Source organism: Phlebotomus papatasi, chromosome 3, assembly GCF_024763615.1.
Source record: "Phlebotomus papatasi isolate M1 chromosome 3, Ppap_2.1, whole genome shotgun sequence".
Classification (NCBI taxonomy): domain Eukaryota; kingdom Metazoa; phylum Arthropoda; class Insecta; order Diptera; family Psychodidae; genus Phlebotomus; species Phlebotomus papatasi.
The window spans coordinates 62129442-62153135 of NC_077224.1; the positions used below are offsets into that span (position 1 = coordinate 62129442).

A 23694-nucleotide genomic window follows, 5' to 3' on the forward strand; every position below is an offset into this window, starting at 1 on the left:
ATGAACTTTTTTAATACTTTTTTTTTGTACTCAAAGCTTGGAAATTTTACACCCCGTAACAGATTGTCTGGTGTTGAGTAACAAAGAAAATAATGGTTATGGAAGTAAACAAATTTCATGACTGAAAGTCTTTTTGCAATTTAACTCCATGAGCTTGTTTCAGTATCACTATCAACTTGACAATCTGTGAAATAGTGCAGTTTATTGTTCATGTCCGCGACATGATGCTGAAAGACTTTTTAATGGAGAAGAGCATGCACGTAATTTATTGTACTATCTGCTAACTTACAGCACTTACAGCAGTACACTAAATAATTCATTTGAAATGTCGTCAAATATTTGAATATTCTCAGAGTGTAAGATATTTAGGTCAAGCTTTTATTTAGAACATTTGAAAAATAATTTATCAGAGCATTTAATGCAGGCAAAGTTATTTATTCTCTAACCACATTGCATTCACTCTGAATGTAATTAAAATTCACAGGGCTTAAGCTTATCTAATAGCTAAAATTAATTGAATTTAGTATTAGTATAATGGGTTAAAAGTGGAGCTTTTCAGATTTTCTCGATATAAAAAAGAAATTTCCAAAATATACATATCAGCATTGAGAAAATCTAACTTTGTATTGCAAAGAATTTCTCTGGTTTCCTTTCAACTTTTCACCGTAAGATCTGTATCAAATTCATTCAGTGAGAACTTGTTTATGTCCAGAGGCTTTTTGCACAGAATTTCCTTTTCACATCATTAAAATTCATTTCTGTTTGAAGTTGAAAACTTTTATTGATTCGTGATACCCAATTCACTTTGACTTTCCTTTTTCGAAAGCACACGCCTCACCCAAAATTGCCCAAATTATTGTGTGACCTACATCTTTGATGTTGTTCGACATTCACAGGCAAAATTCTTTAATTCTCTTATTCTGAATACCATACAAATATACTAACAATTATTTGCAAGTCCACAACATGCATAAATATTATTTTACATTTACAGAACTTTTTAGGTAATAGCATTGTCGTAAAGAACATTAAAAACTTAATTATAGTCAACAATAATCAAGTTTATTCCATAATGCAAGTTTTGGCAAAAGAAAGGGTTTTTCTTTGCATGCCTACAACCATTTTAAGTGTCAAAGTATATAGCATAGATCCCTTTTTGTTAATATTTAGATTCTACAGTGTACATTGTCCAAAATTTGATACTATACTGACCAATTTTATTTTTTTGCTGCTCATTTGTTTTTTTTGTCCTAGGCTATTTAATAATTAATTGTCGATTTTGGACTTGAATTAGTTTAAAGCGTTGTAGACTATCCAAATAAAGACATGTTTAAAAATTGCTTATTAATACGCTTGAAATGTGATAATAAGCTTGAACTGTAGCAGAAATAAGCCTAATCTCATGCGTTTCCATCTACGACTGTAAGCCTCGGCCTTGCCTCCTGTCAAACCCGACGGGCATTTTACCAGTTGACATCCTTTAATGTCACCTATTCATTCATGGAGATGGCCTACCCCTATGTGTTATGATGAAACATTATCATGGCATGACCACTTTCCTCCCTCTTTGCACGCAAGGGTTTGACAACCCTAATCGCGACTAATTATGATAAAGACGGGAGAGAGAGTTAGTTAGTGACTAGACTCGGACGAGTAAGGACGAGCTACGTGCAGACTAGAGGGAAGATCTGATTGAAAGAGGGCATCGGGTGTTAGGTTTAGATCTCGTCCCTTACCCTCCTTCTAAGAGCTCTCATATCCTAAATAATTCCTTAACGCGGGTAAATTATTCTGACGGAAATGAAGTTAACCCTTTAAGGACGATTGGGTCACCGGTGACCAAAAAATGAAATTTTTCCTATGGCCTTCTAAAGTCATATTTTGCTCTGAAAAGTCAGAAAAAGTGATTTTTTCTGACCCTCAATTTTTGACTTTCTCGTCCTTAAAGGGTTAACACGAATTCTTTCTAAGACGTAACGAAAAACCAACTGTAATAAAAAAAAACTGTTTACCTACGAAAATCTTGATAAGTAAAGACGAGGGTAAAGATTTCGTAGAATTGTCGAAGTAGCTCAAATGATTGCCAAACGAAGACCTGACTACCAGGAAGATCATGTCATATTCTTGATGGGATTACTAAGGGATCCAATGCCAATCGGACTAAACAGAGAATTTTAAGTGGTACACTGAACTTCTAAACCATTCGAAAAAAGTTATTGACCAGAAGCTATTTATAGTCTCAAAATCATATCTATTTCTACTCCAAGATTTCAAATACCAATTTATGAGCATAGTCATATTTGTATATCCAAGACCTATATTAGAAATAAGAATTATATTTAAATCACGCCCACTTGGAGACACAATCTATTAATATTGTGCTATATTCATTAATAAATTTAATTAATAATCGCTATTGGAAAGAATTAATGTAAGTATGAAGTACTAGAAAATTTTGTGAAAATACTGCATTATTCTGTTTTAATTAAAAATGTATTGGGCGTGGTCTGCTTTTCATCGGTAGCATAACTCAAGCCTTTTCATTATTATTTTTAATTTATTTTAATTTCTTTCAACATAGAGAAAAATTTAGATGATATTTTCTACAAATCGTGTCTTTAAATTCTACTGCCTCAAAAGATAATAGAAAATACCATCCTCCATATACATTATCCTTTAGAATCTACTATCTTTAAATTTTAAACTGACGCTTCCGAAAGGGACACTCGTATCCAGCCTTCATATTATCACCACGTCCGTTAAACTACTTGAAATTTTAAAATAGACTATCCTATGGATATGGATAGTAAATTCTAATAGCTGGATGGTAAAATCTACAATCCTCCTTTAGATTTCACCTCTACCTCTTCGAGATTCTAATATCCAGATTGTAGATTTTACTAAACGGGTATTGAATGTTAAAATTTAACTGAAAGACTATAAAATTTAACGAAGGATAGTAATTTCAATTAAAATTACTGAGAATATCAACCATGAAGGGCCCCAAGCCCTCAAACAACGGCTAGAGATTAATTAAAATAGGAAAAAAAAATTCCAATATTTTTCATTCTAATATCCAGCTAGTAAAATTTACTATCTGGCTAGTAAAATCTACCATCCGGATAGTAAAATCTACTACCCTTGATATTAGATTTTATCATCCGGCTATTAGAATTTAATATCCATACATTCTAAAGGCGAGCACGTATATTCTACAAATTTTGACAATCAGATCCAGTTTGATGGGTGACTTTTTTACTATCCGGCTATTAAAATTTTGTATGGAGGATGGTAAATTTTACCATCCTAGTTTTCTCGGTGCAGGTAATAAATATTGAAATTCAACAGTTTCTTTAAGTTCCGATAGGTTTATTTTCTAAAGTATAATAGGTATTACAGCAAACAATGATGGGAAGAGCCTTTTAAGGAAGTTTTATACTTCTCAGCAAAATAAAAAAAATAATAACCAATATATGCATTAGAAATGGATTATAAAGTGTCTCTACATTAAGATTGAATCATGTATTAAATAAATAAATTTATTTTGCTTAGATCTATGTTGTGTGAATACCTAATATCTATTTCAAACGAACGAACATATTTGGTAAACTTATCTGTTACTGAATCCCTGTTGCATTCCACACATTCAGTATCGGTGTTGTATCACAATATCCCTGAGTGACAGGCTCTGCTAATGTATATATGTGTGCAGTAGTATTTGTTATATATGTGATTTGATTAAAATCGAGTATTGATCAAGTTGTGGTGGATTATGAGCTCATGTTTGCTAATAAAGCTATGTACGCTATATATATACTGTATAGGTAAAGTCACAGTGAGACTTATATGACATTTTGATGATGACAAAACGTGACTTATTTGCGTAACGAGATCTTCAGCACATTTATTATCTGCCTGCCTATACGCAGTATAGCACATTAAATGCTCCCGCATATGACCTCTCACCCTCTGACATGGAATGGTGTGATATCGTGTGTATCGAATAATATGATAGCGTGATAGACTATGACGGACTAATTCAATTCCATCATGTTTCAATGATAATACGATGGTATGATTAGCTCATTTTGATTTCACTCAGAAATAGCAGCACATCCAGCGTGTATCTTTGATTCCACAATCCTACATTACTATTTGTCATTTTTACCCATGGGGTTTAACAATCACAATCCTACTTACAGCGAGCTGAATCCATGGATAGATTTCAAATACATTAATTTGACACGTATTGCACAGGGATATATCACCCAAATTACATCCCAAAATCAGTTTAACCAACACGTTCCATCTTGCATTCATTGGGTTAATATAATCAGAGAAACATCTTTCTTGCTATATAGGATCTTGATAATTGAAGATATTTTATCTCAAGATAATATTACTATTATAAATTAAATTTATTGCATTTTTTTTGTTAGAAATCTTAAAAAATCAATTTTCAATTGGAATTGAAAACATGGAATAAGAGGTATTCAGGCTAGAGGCTTGACTCAGTGTCCGAAGATTCCAAAGCGTCCAAACAACAAATAATGAAGTAAGTTTTCAGTTCTATTAATTATTCTAAATGAAAAATGTCTAAAATTTCCCAATAATTTCCTTTCTTAAGAAATTAGAACAGTTAAGGTATTTGGATAAAACTTAGATCTAAAAACTAAAATAAAAAAATAGAATCAACTTCTAATGTTTGTCCGCCGACTAGGCTATGTATTGTAGAATAGGTCGTACCCTCAAAATTATCTTTAAAAAAGCATTTTAGGGGAAAATGGGGCATCTTTGGATATGGGGCACCTTTGAAATTGGTGTTTTTAACCTATTTTTAAATAAAATTGATCCTTATCATGATATAATTTACGTGCACAAACATATTGAGAAGCTAAATTACATTTTGCAATGGCTTAATTCCATTTAAACATAGGAGAAAAATCCCAATTTCAAAGGTGCTCCACTTTTAAAGGTGCCCTATTTCCCCCTAATCATTGAAATTCTTTAATAAAACACAATTTTTGCATTTCAACTAAATACTTCAAGTTCTTCAAGTTCAAGTTCAAGTAAATACTTCAGGTATGTACTTCAATACTTAACAGGTTATAAGGTCATAAGGTCTTAACAGGTCATGCGCCAGCTGGGCGAGGCCCCGGAAGCCCTGAAAAAGCTAGAAAATCTCGCAAGGGCCGCGGCCATTGAATGGCCAGTGACAACAACCCGGGCCGTCGAGAACTACAAGGCTCGAGAGCGGCGAAGCATGCTGGAGTCATGGGCTGTGAGCCGAACGCAGGGGAGCGCTGTTCATGCTTTTAGGAACTCTCGAGAGAGCAATCAATGGCTCTTTCGGCCAGAGCTATTGAAGCCAGCCAAATATCTCACGGCACTTCGTGCGCGAACAAATAATCTTGGCAACAAGGTCGCCACGGCCAGATATTTGGATCACCAGTCAATAAACTGCAGGAGATGTGGCGCTCTACCCGAGACGCTCGGTCACATTTTGGGTCTCTGTACCCACACCAAAAACAGAAGGATCCGGCGCCACGATATGATCAGAGACATGATCACGGAGGAAATGGCGAGGAAGGATCCGGGGGTAGTGCTCAGTAAAGAGCAAACCTTCTCCCTCCCCGACGGCAACCGTCTCCGCCCCGATCTGGTGGCAAAGAACCAGGATGGGGTCTTTGTGGTGGATGTCACAGTCCGCCACGAGGATGGGGACGGGCTTGTCCAAGGGTTCAGGGACAAGGTTGAGAAATATAATACCCTTCTTCCCGTAGTACAGAGGCTGTACAACACAACCTCTGCCTCGGTGGTGCCCATTGTAGTGGGCACAAGGGGTGCAGTACCCCTAGAAACGGTGGAGGGTTTAAAACGCCTTAAAATAAACACCAAAAGGTTTACAACCACCGTTTCGATTACCGCCCTCCGCTCATCAATCGTTATTTATAACGAATTCATGGACTATGGAGGGCGGTTGAGGTCAGACGTTGGGGTTAGTGATTCCCAAACACACTGTAACGTCCCATGAGTGTTAAATGTCAGTCCTGACTTTTTATGGACTGTTTTATTTAACTTATTCGTGTGTCGTCCCCGATTTAAACAAAAGGACAAAAAAAAACACGGAAATCCGTAAACCATCTGTGATACAAAAATCTGTGATAACATCTAAGAAATATTTTGTAATGTTTCAATGTTATTTATTTATTTGTAGTATTTATAGTGTGTTCTTCTGACCTTCAGAAAAAGAAAACCTAGAGGCGGGTGTAGTCAATGGGGGACAGTCATCAGACAAACCCCAAGCCTCAATCCTTAGGGGGTAAGGCGAACGAGCAGCGTGATGGAAGATCCACGCTCAGAATCCCCAGCCGCTCCCTACGAAAATGAATATTTGGCAACCGGGCCCAAAGAAACCGGAAAGTCCGGCTACCTTTTAATAGCCGCAAAAATTAAAAATTACACTGAACGTTAATACCTGTTCCAATGCACAATATTCATGATACTTTTTCTACATATCTGCATAATATTTAAATTATTAAGATAATAATACACGTGCTATTTATATTGAACTTAAAATCCTTCATTAATTATATCTCAGTTATGTTATCAAGATATTCCAAATTATAGTGCATAGAACCTTGTTAGTGGATATCTTCCCTTGTTCATGGAAAATTCATATTTCCTGCACCTGCACTGTACCGAATAAAAAAATGAGTTGTACAAAGCTCGGATCGTTCGAAAGGTCCGAAAGTACCGGGCCCTCTCTAACAATCAAGAAAAATGATCTAAACAGAACACATTAGAATTCGGTCCTCTTTCGCCAAAAGAAGACAAATATGTGGTCGTTTTTGGTCTTTTTAAAATAATCCGATTTTTTTTATGAAAAAGCATTTCTTGCTATTTTGAAACTACTACTGAATAAAGTTTTATTTATGGTAAAAATCTATAAATGTTATTGAATACAGCACTATTAGTTATAAAACTGGATATTTAACAGAGTTTTCCAATTTTGCAATCCTTTTGTATAGTTCTGCAAAACTTTATTTAACATCCAACAAATCCGAAAGTATACAGTACGTAGATTATCTACAGAATTGTTTTGTACTGTATATACAACAGCAATGACATTTATAATCTTTTTAAAGATCAAAATAAATTGTTCATAAACAAAAAAAAACTTTATATAATCATTAAATTTTATTTCAACAAAAAATACCAAATTTTTATCAGTTTTTTTTAGTTTTTTAAGCATATCGATTAATTTCTGAAAGAGTGTTGAAATTATGACAAAAAAACTATTGTTCATATGTTTTTGTTTTATATTTTCTTTTTTTTATTTTAACTTCATGCTTTCTATTCTGCTTTTCATTCTTTTGCAATTTAAAATTCTGATTTGAATTCTAATAGTTTTGAAACATGATATCTTATAATTTAAGTTCTAAATAAATAAGATTGAAGTTTAAATATTTAGACAAAACTTGAAATTAAAGTTACTCGAGTTGCAATGTTTAACTTTACGTTCAGGACAATGACAAGTATTTGCACAAATGTCCTCGTTCTGCATTTTCTTAGTTCTACTTTGTAAATTTATTTATTATTGTTTGATTACTAAAATTTACATTTCAATACCAAACAATATTTGTGTTAATAACTAGGGTAAAGTGGTACAAGTTGGACAGTGGTACAAGTTGGACAATGGTACAATTTGGACAGGGCTTTTCGTCTTGATAAATTTAGTACTTCATTTTTATTTGTATATCTTTAATGCTTTAGTTTTATAATGTGGTTCCTTGTGCTTAAAAACAAACTTTGTACTGTATTTATCAAGAAAAAAGCCATGTCCAACTTGTACCGGCGAATTGTCCAACTTGTAACACTAATTCCAAATTATATCACTTTACCCTACATCACTTTTTGATATTCTAGAATAAATCATGGAAAATCATTGCGTAAATTCCTTTGTCTTTATTCTGATATCCCGTAGTTACCTCTTGAGACTAATCTAGGAGGGTAGTGCTATCTTAAATCCAAAGGTTATGATGAACCTGGATAGGGCATCCAGGTAATTTGATGAAAAATCCATGAAGCGTAATTTCAGCGATGTCGCGATAAGGAACAAGGAACGAATGGTCCTATTCATGATAGAATCTCTCATTTTCCAGTAATCTCAAATCCACCTCTGTTTACGAGCTCCAATTTGAATCTACCTTCTTAGTGGGAGTAAATTATTGCTTCTATTGATAAGATGAGTAAATTTCTACTCGACTTGGTGATTTCGACGATACAGATAATGCCATATTGTGAATATAACATCTCAATTTAAATTCATTCTCGTAAATCAGAAATGTAAATATAATAAAGTAATTGCCATGGGAAATTCGAATTGAGCACAACTTTGTCTTCCTCCAGGAATAGAATTTTGTGATGGTAAAATGTGAATTAGGGGTATAGAGGGGACAAGGAATGAGATGTTTTAGTACTGTAAATTAGTCACTTCGATAATGAAATGGTAATTGGACTTGGTGGATTTGACTTGTGCATACCACAATGTGTGAACTGTAAAGGATAGGAAGAGAGTTGAGCGAAGCATATTATATGCCTCAATATGTGGAGTAATAAATACTATGAAGACGATTAGTCGGCAATTTGCATTCAATTAGGGATGCAACACTTCTATGGGGATTAATAATACAAGAGAGAGGGCTTCACTCTGAGCCTTCACACACTGTATATATTCAAATACTTCACTCTCTTGAATTATTATATTTGCCTCCAATTCCATTTACAACTGATCCCTGGAATACCACCCCCCCCCCCCCAACTTCTCAGGCTTACAACAACGGAACATCCCTCCTAAATATCATATGCACATCTCATAATTCAATTTATTCTATGCTGTCAACTCACGGTGACAGACGAAAGGCTTAACTTTAACTATTCGATTAAATGTAAAAGCTTCAGAACAGTCCTCTTAGGACCCCAAACCCTTATCACTTGTTCGTCTGCGTGGGCGATGGGGCCGACAACGAGGTTTAACTAGTTTAACCCAATTTTGTACGATACAGTAGAGCTTTATATGTTGCTGTACACACAGACTCTGCCAATTGAAATGTAAACCAAAATATTTAATTGAAATGGCCATATTTTCTTAATTGAAAATTGTCTTCTAGAAAATTCAATTAATAGTATTCTTCCATTGCATACGGTGGTGTCACCACTTCTCGCCAGTAACCCACTTCTCGCCACCTATAGTTAAATCGAAGAAAAATCATATAATACGAGTAATAAAAAGGATATCAAGAAGAAAAAGCAACGCTGAATATAAATTTTAACAATATTGTTCAAAATAATTGAGTTTGGGCCTTATCAAGTAGGTGGCGAGAAGTGGTTATTTTTGATTTTTTTATAAAAATATATTTTTTAAGTAATCCACCGTAAAATTGAAGGACTATTAGTCTGATATAATCTATAGACAACATATCTAAGAAACTTTGTGTTAAATTTAAGTTACTTTATAATAAGGGGTTAAAAATTATAATTAAAGTAATTGCAGTTTTTCCTAAAATGGCGATAAGTGGTTACTCCACCCTATACTAACATTTTAAAATTTTATAGGGCTCTTACAAACATTAAATTGTGAAAACTGATCTCTCTTGGAATTCGAGCAGTTAAAATATTTGAATCAGGCTAATTTTACTAAAATAAATCTTTTCTAAAATAAATAATATAAAACATTCTTGAAAGTTCAAAATTTCAGAGAACGCTTTTCAAAACATTCCTTACGGGACACATCATTTTTGACCAAGTTATTTCCTGAATTTACTTCTCGACATTTACAGAAGAATCTTACAATGCTTTTGGACAAATTAAAAAAATATATACATATATTTTTTTAAGGGCATAAGAATAATCTTCTATAATAATAATCTTTTATTCAAATTCTAGATTTCAGACAATATCAGGATATCTGCCGACGCTTGAACATTGATTACCAGCCTACGAAATCAAACCAAAAAAATACCCTTTCACTCACTGTGTAATATTTCAAATATTTAGCTTCACAAATTTACATTTTCAGTATCACAATTCTAAGGCAGAAACCTAGTACTACGACTTATGGATGTATTGTGCATTTTTCGAAAAGTTAGCGCATAGAGGGAAAATGGGGCACCTTTGAAAGTGGGGTACCTTTGAAATTGGGATTTTTCACCTATTTTTAAATAAAATTGGGTCCTATCTTGATATAATTTATTTTTTGATATTGAATTTTCAAATTTTCAATTTGTGACTTTTTACCCCAGTCTCCTTTACCAATCCACAATTTTCCCTCATCAGATAAGAAACTGGAGAAGTTAAGCCATGTGGCTAAAACCTTATACTGGCTTCAGATCCAAGGCTTAGCCATGTGGCTCAACTCCTGTAACATCCAATCAGACAAGATTTTTGAGGAATTGTGGCTTAGGATTAGATATTAGATGGCAAATGATTCATCAGATTTTGAGAAACTACTGAAATTGTTAGTTATTTAGGAGTTCATGACCTTCGGCTGGGCTAAACCACCAGTCTAAAACCCGTGTTGTACTGACTTAAGACCTGAACCTTAACCTAATGGTTTAACTGCTATAGTTCTTCAATAAGCAATATTTTTGAGAAATTTTGTTCTTAGAACAGTATTATCATAGTAAATGCGTAAATATATCTTAAAAGATCACCGTAATTTCTTGTTATTCATGACAAAATTACTTAATTAAATACCTTCGTTTTACTGTCATGTGTGGTATTACGGGACACCTTTTAGAACTCTCAAGTTTGAAACAGCTTAACGACTTCAAAAATTATTTTTTCCTCTGTTAATATAAATATTTATGTTCCTTATTCTATCCAGAATAAAATTCTTACCGAAAAATAATGAAAAATGAAACATTTTCTATACAAAATAGTAAAAAAATGTAACAGAGTAAAAGTAGTGTGTTTCTGGACAATGTTTGTATTACGGGACAAGTAAATGTGGCTAATTCGGGACAAGCCATATTTGTATGTATTATTATGTATTTAGACAACTGAAGCGAATTTGATAAAAAGGAAAGTAATTTTTATTATTAAATAATTTTATTTCATGTTTTTTCCAATTTTGGTTTCTTATTTTTTTGTTCTTCTTCTTTGATCTTTCTTTTTATCTCCCTTTGCACCTTCCTTTGCTCCTTCTCTTCAATCAATTGTTTCTTTTTGTTTTCTTTTTCCTCTAGAGTGGCGATATTTTGATCACTGGTTAATATAGACGGTTCTTGTGACACGTTTTTCTTTTTTGGCAAATCTTTCGGACTTAATTCTGAATGTCGTTTCATAAAGCCTCTGAATCATTCATGCCCTGGTCTTCCATTGCTGAATTTATTGGGTATCTTGAAATACTTGCACATCAATTCAACGCTGTCCAATACTTGATCTTTGGTTATTGGATGCCATCGATCAGAACAATCCAAGATCCATTTCACCAACTCCTGCTCCTGCCCAGGAGTGAGAGTTGTGGGTGGACCATTGCGGCACTGTACAGGAAACTTGCCTGTCAATTTATTGAAAATCGTAGTTTTTGGCACATTGAATTGTTTCGCTGCTTCTCTTACAGACTTTCCGCTCCTGAATGCTTTTAGAACCTTCTCCACATCATCCTGAGTATACTGTTTACGTTTTACAGGCTTCCCTGGAATCTGAAATTCAAGAAAAATAGGAAATTATGTAAAGATTTTACGTGTCCCATAACATAACCAATTGGTCACTTTTGTAAATTCGCTTTTTTCACTAAAAATTTTAATAAATTTCACTGAACCTGATTGCTTACCTTCGACTAGAAGGTCTAAACTTCACTTTTTTATAAAAATATTGTTTCAATTTCACTGATAAAGTGGCTTAAATCGTAACAAAACTCAGCACTCTTTGTGTTGACATCTGCAAAATTGACCCAACAGAAGATTTTGTAAAAAGTGAAATGTGACACTCACAATTTTCGCGCGTATTTCACACCTTAAATTAAATTAAATTTCAGAAATTATAGGTTCATCCGATACGTAAAGAGTTTAATATCTCAAATAGAACTCAAAAATAATAAGAAAACAAATATTTATATGATTTTCAGCGATATATTTTTGATGTGTCCCATAACACCTACATTGTGTCCCGTAAAGCACGTTGTCCAGTAATACCACACGTTACCCTATAGTATAATATTTTCAAAATCTTGTCATACATTTTTCCTTCATGCAACAAACCTCTTCAAAGACTTGGATAATAGACGTTTGTGGGCAAAGATTTCGGACACGATCCCTGGATTATATACCTGGATAAGATTAAGGGACTTCACAGGTTATTTAAAAAAAAAAAAACTAATAAATAAAGTTAAAAATATAAATTAGAATTGTTCATTTGCACCTGAAATATACGTCATCTGAAACAATTTAGATTAAGGATGTCTTTTATTTTACTACTTTTACTATTTTATAGCTTTATATGCAACTTTAGCAAAAATTAAGGAGATAACTCATTGTAAATTTAAATGATTTACTTTAGCATTTAAATTGTCACAGTCGTTGTACGCGGTTCTTCATTCACGCATCGGATAAACACGGTTGGTAGGCGCCAAACGTACACCCCACATACCGTCACAGAAAGCACATAAAACGGAAGAATCTCATGGGATTATGTTTTTATGGAATAAGATGGAGTAAAAATGTCATAAAAAAGACGAAAAGGTGCTCACTGGCATGCTTTTAGGAAAATAAGCTCGAGCCTATGGAGAAAGTCCAAAGTGCCAATGCTGTTATGTCCCCCACCAAACCCTGACTCACCTTCCAAAGAATTAGGAGTTTGGAGAAATAAGAAAGTCAGACACCACGGTCCCCAAATACCGTGCTAACCAAGGAAAATTTCACGTGCTTTCTCGTGTGGTAAATAAAAAAAAAACATATTGTTGGATCATGCACCACTCATCAAAATTTAAATATAACCCCCCGCAATTTAACCTGGATGGCGATGAGATAAAGAGAGGAGGATGGTCCAATTCACATTTCGAAATATTAAATTTTTTTATCACAAATTATACGTCTATTTGAATGGGAATTTCTGCACGTGTTAGCAAAAGTTTGAGAACAACTCTAGCTCTAGTATTTGCCTTTCAAATGAATCATTTTCCCATGAATTAAGGTGCTCCGACAGAGCACAGCAAGTCGAAAGCCAATTGACTCAGAATCGTATGAAAACCAGTCGAAAATTAATACTTTCACTGATCGCAATTCAAGCAAGTGCTACAATTTTGCATAAATACACAGAGTTTCGCATAAAGTGTTTAATGGAAATCAGAGTTCGTTTAATTTTGAATAAAACTCCGGCGTACAAGCCGGCGTATCTAATTAGATAACTCACAGAAAGTTTTTTGTAAAAAGCAATACTGCTGAAATTCCATCAGATTAACAAGATTATGCATTAAATTAAATCGATTAAGTAATATACTCCTTCGCCATTATTCTTAATTTTAAGCCGAATTGTAACTGAACCAAATTGAATTATTTCTATGATTTTTTGTCTCCAAATATCTCTAAATTGGCAAATAAATACAATGCAATATTTTTTATCTTTCACTACCTAAAACTGAATATTTTTTCCTGACCGTTTTGAATTATTTACTAACCAATTTAAATTTTCTACTAACCAATCTTTCAATTTACTGACCAAAAATGGTTTTCCAATTTAAATATTACTACTTTACCCAATATAGGAACAATATAAGAATAGGGTGGCGACATTATTTGTGGCCTCTGTCTTTACTTATGGCCTGCTCGCAAAAAACTTTACAATGTCACAAAATGATTTTGAAAAACCTCAAAATTGAAAATATTTTATGTGATTTAACAGTATATTGCATGTTTTTTGGTTTTCGGGATCGTTTTTTGACAAACGACGTTGCCATAAGTAGAGACAGGCCACAAGTAATGTCGTCACCCTATAGGAATTTGACCTTCTTCAATGTCGTAAGTTTCTTAGAATTCGAACAAGGAATTTAGAAAATAAAAAAAATATTGAAATTTTTAGCCCTGTTTTTGAAATAATTTCCTTACAGCAGATATCATTTTTTTACCTATTTTATTTTCAAAATTGATGCATTGGTGAATATTTCCTAAATGATTTGGATTCTTTGAATATGAAGCCGCTGTCTATTTTAGAATTTTACAACAATTCTTATCTACAGAAATTCCTTTTATTAAAAATGACCACTTTGGGTAAAAAGTAACAAAACGTATGGAGCAAAAAATAAGAAAAACCAAAGCAATTTCTGATGTCTCACGGCGAAAAGAAGCGTTATTACCATGTTTTACCACTTTTGTTGTTTGCATTGGTCAAAGGATTTGCAGTCTTTTGTGTGTTTTTTTCTAAAATTAGCTTAAAAAGAGCTTTTCTTGTTCAAATAGAGAAAATGCTCTTTTACAAAGGTGTAGATGAATAAATTTTCTATGAAAATATGTAATCCAGGTATTTTACTTAAATTTACGGAATCCCGAAATAAAGCGAATCAAAATGTGATAATATCTTATGCATGGTACTATTTGCCCCAGCATTTTTGAGAATGGTCACAAAATTATCTTTTAGAAAACAGCTCAATAAATGTATTTGCTTACAAATAAATTTTCTATAAAACTGCGCTAATTAGAAATTTCTGGGGCGCTCGGGTAGCTTGTAAAAAAATAAAATATCCTTTTTGTGACTTTTTACCAAAGTCTCCTTTACATAAGATTTAACGGCAGTAGAGTTCACTGATGCTTAAAGTAATTTTCATAACCTGATTATTACGTATATACTTAACGAGTGATTTTTAATTTTGTCAAAAACGTTTGTGGAAAATTATTATGTATATTCTAAATAAATTACTAGATTGTACGAATTTCTCTCTCTTTGGTCTTGCGTAATAAAATATCCGAAAGTACCTACTTGACATCGAACTCCTAGAAGAGTGATAAGGCAATCAAACCGTAGGGAAATAGATCAATTAGTGTCAGAGTTGTCAAAAAGCAACCAAGTTGAGTGACTCCAGCACTCACACACTTTAAGGTATGACAATAGAGGCTGAAGCACCGTGAACTATAAAATCATTAAATTTACCTCTCTAGCGCCTCATTAGGATGTCCCTCATAATAATATCATTTTTGATGTGAAAGCACCGCAAACTTAATATGGTGCACGACACAAAAATTAATAAAATTATGGTAAAGAGCTTTCACACGCCCATCCAGTTTTTGAGCGCAAGAGTGTTCCTCTTGCAAAAATTTATTATACATGGAAAATATTACGTATATATTGAAGTGTTCTATATATTTAATATAAACCATGCATACATTTTCCTCAGCCATCAACCCCAAAAATTCAACCCACAACCAACTATCTCTTGGAGGCTTTTTATACATCATCAGGGGTCTTTCATCGTTCCTTAATCGATCTTTTCTCTCATCACATATGTCAAAACACTTTAGCCATGCCCATGGAAAGACTTTTTTATGCCTTTATCGCTTATGGAATGGCAACACAAGGAAATAGGATGCTTTCTTTTCACCCTGAAGGACCATATCTACTCGTCAAAGGGATGAATGGATGTGAAAACACACTTTTAATTTTATAAATGATGAAAGTATATGGGTTCTTTGTGTAGCATTTTTTAAACACCCCATACAGTGTGTGATCATGCCGTAAACTCTTATAATTTCTACACACTAGAGAAATTTTTGTCCATATTGAAGCAAATTCCCTACGCTTGAGGTAATGGACTCTACACACTAGAGAAATTTATGTCCATATTGAACAGTTTTTCATGCACGAGCGTACGGAATTTGTTTCAATATGGACATAAATTTCTTTAATGTGTAGGGGCCATAAGAAAAACTCTTCAATATGGACATAAATTTTTCTAGTATGTAGAGGCCATTAGACATTCTACAAAGTTCTATAAAGTATGACAGTATTAAGCTTTCACAGTTAACTTCGTTCGTATATTATTTTAAGTCACGCCCTTTCGTCAGCTAGAGACCAATAAATCGATTTTCTCATCGTAAAGTTTATTTAAAATAACGATTTTGATACACTATCATATACGAGTTATTTTGAGTTCAATCAGTGAATTGATATTTATCTTTAAAGTTTTCCTTCAAAGAACCAGATACTTGTACATCAATTCATATAAAATGAAATGAGAACTCCGGAAAATCTGGTGGAAAATTTTGAAATACGCTTTGAAATTGCGTTTGTGAAAGGAATCCTAACAAAGCTTTCTGGGAAAATCCAATAGAACTGATTTTGTGATATTCAGTGGAAAAGTTGGTAAAGTCTGGTGGGGTCGAGTCAAAAGGGGAGAACATTAAATTCCAGGAGGTCAACTTTTTCTGTGGTAGATTCATCTGGAGAGAAAATTGATGATTAACCCCTCAAGAGAGTTTTTTTTTTCACTGAAACTTTATTTCAGAAGCTACATCATCTGGGAGTCATCAGTTTGTTCGTTACATCCCATAAAATTCATGGAATGCATGTTCCACCCCATACCCCCATCCAGTTTGAGGCGCGAAGTCTTCTCCATGCCACCTGGCAAAGACTATACCCTGTCTAATAACTATTTAATGAGAACAGGAGAGCTTAAAGGATTTATTGGTTATAAAAAGGATGCGAAGTGGTGCTCAAGCTACCATATCCTCGGGTGTATTCTTGTTCCGCATCTCTTTTACGTGCCATGGATCCAGCGAACCGGAAAACTCGAACATTTACACTTTGTGCAAATTACTCACAACATATCCAAAGGAATACACTTTATGTTCCCTTCAGGAAGTTTATCCCTGAGACAAGTGTCTATACGATGAGGCTCAATTTTAATTTGATACCGCACCAGCCTTTTCGCACTTCCCAACAAAATATTTCTAAGGTGAAAAAGTTTCAAATTCTTCTCATTTACCGCAGAAAATTTTTGTATAGTCGCTCGGTGGAATAATTAAAGTTGCTTGTGTAAGGTTCTGCTTTAAATTTAACCATGAATTTAACAGGGCTGAAGCAGATACATCTGTATAGATTAGTAAAATAGTCAGTGAATGTAAAGTTTCTAAACTTAAATATTGCATTCACAGTGCACAAAAACAGTCAATTACTCTGGGCAAGGAGAAAATAAAAAAAAAAAACATATGAATACTCTGTATATCTATAATCTTAACCCTTTAAAGACCAGACAGCCACATGAGATGAACAAGTATAATTTTTCTTACTATTTAGTAGACAAATAAGTTTCTACACTGAGAGAAATCCGAAAAAGTTAAAATAACATTCCGGAAATGTTTATTTTACCCTGCAGTATTGATCCGAAATCGGTGTAACTATTATGCATTTTAGGTGTATTAGGTGTTAAAGTTACCCTTTTACATGTTAATTTTACCCTTAAAAAGGTGTAAAATCAATTTCCAATGGGTCAATTTTACCCTTAAAAAGGTGTAAAATTAACATTAAAATATGTTGATATATTTTTACACCTAAAAAGTGTTAAATTTATGAGGAAAAAAAGTTAATCGCACCCCCGTTTTTTTCTCAGTGTATACACTGAGAAAAAACGGGAGTGCTATTAACATTTTTTTACTCATAACTTTAACACTGTAAAAATATATCAGCATTTTTTAATGTTAATTTTACACCTTTTTAAGTGTAAAATTAACATGAAAAAGGATAACTTTAACCCCTAATACACCTTGATTGATATATACCTTATAAGAGGCCAAAAAATAAGTTTAACATGCTCATAACTCCCTTATCAATTGCCAGAATTAGATGATCTTGGATAAAATGGAAAGGCCTCGTTCAGTACAACAACTCTTCGAAACATCCTAACTTCTTACGATAATTATAAGGTCGATTTAATCGGAAAATTTATTTTCGAAAATTCGATGTCAAATATCCCGGAATTACCTTTTTTTAATTTTGATGAAATTTTTCGAATCTTATGGTCGAGGATGAGACCTGTCTAATGATAGATCACACTTCCACTTAGCGATATCCCATGACTCCATTGTGGAAGGTTGATCCCTTTCTTTTTCAAAGTTTCTAATTCTTGAGGTTCTAATTGAGTAAGTAATCTTCTATAGGCAATGACAAAACTATTATGCCAATCATTGGTAACTTCTCTTTTTATTTCTACATAATCAACAGCATACTGTCGATCAGCATTGTGCTTCTTAAAATTCTGTAGGAGTTTCTTTAAATCCTCAATTACTTTATTTAAAATTGAAAAGTCACCCATTTAGTTAATAAAAACTTAAAATTTACCCATATCTTAGATAATATAATTTGACCTATATGATTGACCTACTTTCTATGTTATTGTTTACTAAGTGTTGACAATACTTGCAATTCATTGTTTTGCTACTTGATCCGACTTTGCTTCATCAGCTGCTAGTTGTTGTTCGGTGAACTCTGCAACTTTGCACACGCTGTCTTCAATCGGCAACTCAGCAATGATGAATCGTTGACTTCATACGATCCACTCTCTCGCCAAAGTCCATCGTTGGTCGCTCACCTTAGGTGCAATTGCCTGTCGACTCAGCAACCGGATGCTCCCAGACGTCATCAGCCAGACTATATGCAACGTACGCAGGACTTTAGAAATTTGAACTTTGTGGGATCATACCTCTACGTGAAAAATTATTCATGATGATTTTTCGGAGATGTGGCAATCTTGTAGTTTATCCTATGACAGCTTCTTTCAGCATTCTCCTTTTTTTTTTAATGATTTATCTCGCTGATGTTTCGCTGATCCTATTGATGTTCAGCTGATCTTCTGGACTTGGTTTTTTTTTTTTATTTAATGCATTTTTCGCACTATAGTTCATTTTAATCACTATTCTGGATGTTATAGTTTTTAAATCACTTTTTTTCCACTTTCGTGTTTATTGTCCAGATTCTAAAACGTTCTCTGCGGATCTTCTCAATGCTAAAACTGCTGCTTGTTGAGATGCTCTTGCCTTAATACGGGCTTTCCATTTTCTGTAGATTGCATACAGGATGATAGTAGTGATCACTGATAATATCACAAATAATATTATTTCCACTCGCTGTAGCTTCGCGAGCTCCTGTAATATGTCTTTTTCGCATCCCATCTTATCATTCTGTGGCACTATCTCAGCATCCACTTCATCTTGATGCTTATACACTCGACGATAATGGTATCGATTATTGCACATTTTCACCACCGATTAACTTTTGGGACACAATTAGATTTTTAATTTTTTTAGGATGTGGCATTTTGTGACCGAGTCACGATCGCCATGTGGAAGGTTGATCCAATAAGCTTGATGTTCGTTGATCGACTGATCGTTTATTGAGTACTTATGCTTAATATACATACACTTGACATGCATATACATTCATATATTATGTTTATGCCACACCATATATGCCGAAGATGCCGGTGACTTTGCCCCCTGCTGTTCGCAAGATATTTACTTTGAGAACTGAAGAGTGATCTTCAGTGATCGGATATGGTACGGATCAGTGAAGACCATCCTTAAGTACTAGAATAAAAAAAAAGTTACGTACAGCAGAGAGCAGTCACCCGTATAGGCTAAAGCCTCCTAGTTAATATCAGAAAAGTTAATATCACAACAACAATATCCGATACCAATAACAGGTCGTACTCTGCTTTCCTTTGATGCATCTTGACCAAATCTTAATCTAATGAATTACTTAAGTTTGCGCAACAAATTAATGATTATGTACGATTACTTAATAATCCCACATGTGTTACTTTTTCGTAAATGTGAGCTCCTGCTTTTAAAATTAATTTTAGAATAGTTATAACATAATTCAGAAACCATTGCAACTAATATTTTGTCACATAAAACGAAATTTTTCCTTAATACACACAGTACTAAACGTTTATTATCAATATTTCAATCTTGTTTATCCATCTTCATCAACTAAGGTAAAGTGTCCTCAAGTACACCGGTTCCTCGACTCGACCGATGGTCAATATTTGAATGTTTTAATGGTGAATTTCTATAAAATTGTCACTGATTCGTATTTATTTATGGAATAATTGACCTAAACAGTGTTTCATGAAGATATGTGCGTGCATTATATGTGATATTTTGCTCGGAATATAGGGAACTTGAGGTCAAGAAAATATTAATAAAGAAAATTATGAAATTGAAAAAAACATAAAATTGCAAAACAAATTCATTTTAGGATTTGAAAGAGTTATTTTAACTCTAAAAACGATTTTTTTAACTCTTGAAACGAGTTATTTTCAGTCTTAAAAAGAGATATATACACTCTTTTGTCATGTTTATTTTTAGAAAGAAAAAGTTGAAACAACTCTTCTGAATATTACGCCAAAATAGAAGTAAAATCAACTCTAAAATATAGTTAACCGAAAATCACAACGAAAAAGAGTTAATTGAAGATCGATTCGAGTAAATTTTACTCGATTATTTTTCTGAGTGTTGAGAATACTCAGCTCGAAAAATTTGGCGGTGAAAGATCAGTATAAACAACTATCATACACTGAGAGTATTTAAGGTCAGAGATTAGTGTTTTTTGCATACATTTCTGATAGGTGAAAGTACTTTCCATTCGAACGTTCATGCCTTCGAATAATGTGATTTTTTTTTAGTTTTCCTAAGAAATTTACACAAGAAATTTATTTTTTTTTACACATAATTATCACACAATCGTCAATAAAATTGATAATAAGATAACTGATATTTAATGGAAATGTGTGATAAGTCTCTTGGGCAAACTAAAAGAAAATTCACATTATTCGAAGGCATGAACGTACGAATGGAAAGTACTTTCCCGTATCAGAAATTTATGCAAAAAACGCTAATCTCTGACCTTAAATACTCTCAGTGTATGATAGTTGTTTAGTCTGATCTTTCACCGCCAAATTTTTTGAGCAAAACTATTTTATGTTTAAAACATTCCATAAGACTCTCATCTATTTAAATTTTACGGTTTATCAAAAAATATTTCATTTTTGTTCTACTAGAAAGAGCATTGAAAAATTTTTCACTTTTTTTAAAATTTTCTTTGATGAAAAAAAACAACAAACAACAGATATATAGAATTTAAATCTTCAAATCAATAAATAATTCCGTATAATTTGAAGTTTGTTTTGCAATAATCGAAGAACAAAAACATGCCAAAATTGAAGAGTGCTATCACAGAGAAAGAAAATTCAGCAGACTTTCTCCTTCCACTTTGGGAAAATTCTTGTGGAAGAATATGGTGCGCGCCTATAGTAATTTCCTCGACTGTATTATTACTTTTCCCGCGCCTATATATGGATGGAGTCGGATAAGTAATAACAGTTTGAATTTCTTTCACGCTGTTTAACTTTTCATTGAACTGAAAATCTTATGAGTTTTCACAAAAGATCCCAAAATTCTGTGTGGTATTTCGCGGTGTGCCTTCTTCAATGCGGATATGCTCTCTCTCCCATCCACAATGAAACATAAGAGAATATCTCTCAACATAAATAATTTAATATGCTAGTATTGTATAAAGTGCGAGAAAGACGATATACTTTCTGATGAAAGCTGTCTGAGGAGAATTTTGTGGAATTACATTGCTGATAATATTCTAAAATCACTGTAATTAAAGTAATAAGCTTAAATTTTAATTATCTTACAAATTTGTTTATGCGATTTTACTCCATTTTCCCCACTCATGAAAATTCACATTTGTTGAGTGTAATTGAAACTGACAAAAAATATCCTTTTGATTAACATTTTATTATGTATGTTGCATATAATCAACAATCTGTATTTATCCTGTATGGAAAAAAGTGCAAAAAATTTGGTAAATTGACTGACCTGTTTAATACATGACACAGGGCCTATCCATCAAAATTCTCAATTAAATATGTTTAATTGTAGAATTTGTATGTTTCCATCAGATTCCTTTAACCCCTTCCACCATGAACAATTGGAACCAAAAAAAACACAACGAATATATCAATTACATTAATTGAGTGTGTCAATCACTCTCCACTACTCGAATATTTATTTAACTCTCATGTACCATGCTGATAAAAAAGTCAGGAGCACGGAAAGTTCATCAATTCACCGGATCTTTTTTTTTTTGTTCTGATAACACGCGAACTTTTTGAATGCACTCGCGCGCGAGTATTTGCCAATGATTCCACCTTCACCGTGACCCAAAGATCAACTGAAAAGCTCACCGAAGGCTTTTCAACTCATGCACAGGGAGTCTCTCACTAATCTTCTCGCTCACAAGCTACCCGAAAAGCTTTTCTCTCCCTTATCAGCCAAGTTGAACGGAGCAGAAGCAAAAGCTCTCATGAAAAAACTCTCTCTCTCGCACTCTCACGGATTCTCATTGAGGGAAAGACTATATATTCACGTTCTGTTATGTGCTTTATGCAACGCACAAAATGACCTCAGTGATAAATTATACATGACAAGAATAAGCATAATAAATTCTTTGGCCAAAATTTTGCAATTGTTGAATATTGATAATAACTTTCAAATATAGATTAGATTAATAGAATTCAAATATTCACCACAAATCAAATTTGACTGGTCTAACCAATTTACGATTAATAGACTGACATAACTATTTCTACAGCTTTTAATAAAGTTGAAATATTAAATCAAACTGTGTTAAATCACCAATGTTGTCAATAAACCAAGAGAGGGAAACTACCTGGAATAGGTTAGCTTAAATTTACTTCATAGACAAAGGTCTTGAAAAATAGGGGAGACTGGGGCAAAATTTGTCAAAACGAAAATTTCAATATTCACTATTTTCTAAAATAAAAAAGACTGAGGCTTGAAATTTTTATTATAGATAACCTTCATGAACCTTCTTAAACTTACAAAGTTTCAAGAGATTCGAGGATAGATTATGTAAAATAAAAAAAATAATGAAATTTTGAGCCCTATTTTTGGAATATTTGGCTTACAGAAAATATCAATACTAATTAGCTCAATTTAGGCACATTTCTCGTTAAGATAGATAAAAATTATCTTCGACAAAGTTGTAGAGGAATAAATTTCCTATAAAAATATGTCTATTTGATATTTTTAACGTTTGCGAGAGTAAAACGTCACAAATTATCCGAAGACTGACAAAATTTGCCCCAGCAGTTTTGAGAATCTCCCCAATCTTTCCGTACAGAAGTAGATCTTGAAAAAAGATCCAAAAAAGAGACTTTCTTACTTCTTAATACTTTCGCAAGGTGGAGGAAGTTACATCCTGTTCGAATTTCGAAGTGCTTCACATTATTGTGAGGGAAAAAACAGAACAACGACGTTTACTATTCTTGCCCCAGTATTAAATCACTCCATAATCACTGAGTAACTCTTTTCTCAGCTTTTTAGTGTGATATTTGATAAATTTTCCCTACCTTGTTCGAAAATTTAGTATAAAAATTCGAAATTGAACTTGAATTCTTCGAACTTCGACGACTTTTTGTGCAAATAGAGTTCCATTTACCTTTTATCCAAGACACTATTGGAGAATTAAAATCTACTTCTGTTTAGGCTCAATATCGACTTTTAGAAAATGATTCGAAAATCATATTTCTTTCGAGATAGAGGAAAATAATCTTCTTCAATGTTGTAGAGCAGTAAATTTCCTATAAGGATATGCTCATTAAAAAACGTTTAA

At 33.3% G+C, this 23694-nt stretch overlaps 1 protein-coding gene across 1 annotated transcript in view; it reads right to left on the reverse strand.

Moving 5' to 3' along the window:
• Positions 1-22232, reverse strand: part of LOC129807120 (uncharacterized) — a 443550-nt gene extending 421318 nt beyond the window's left edge. Inside the window, exon 1 of the mRNA XM_055856165.1 lies at positions 21876-22232. The gene's annotated coding sequence lies outside the window, so the exon portion shown is untranslated. The remainder of the gene's footprint in view (positions 1-21875) is intronic.
• Positions 22233-23694: the final 1462 nt, after the last annotated feature.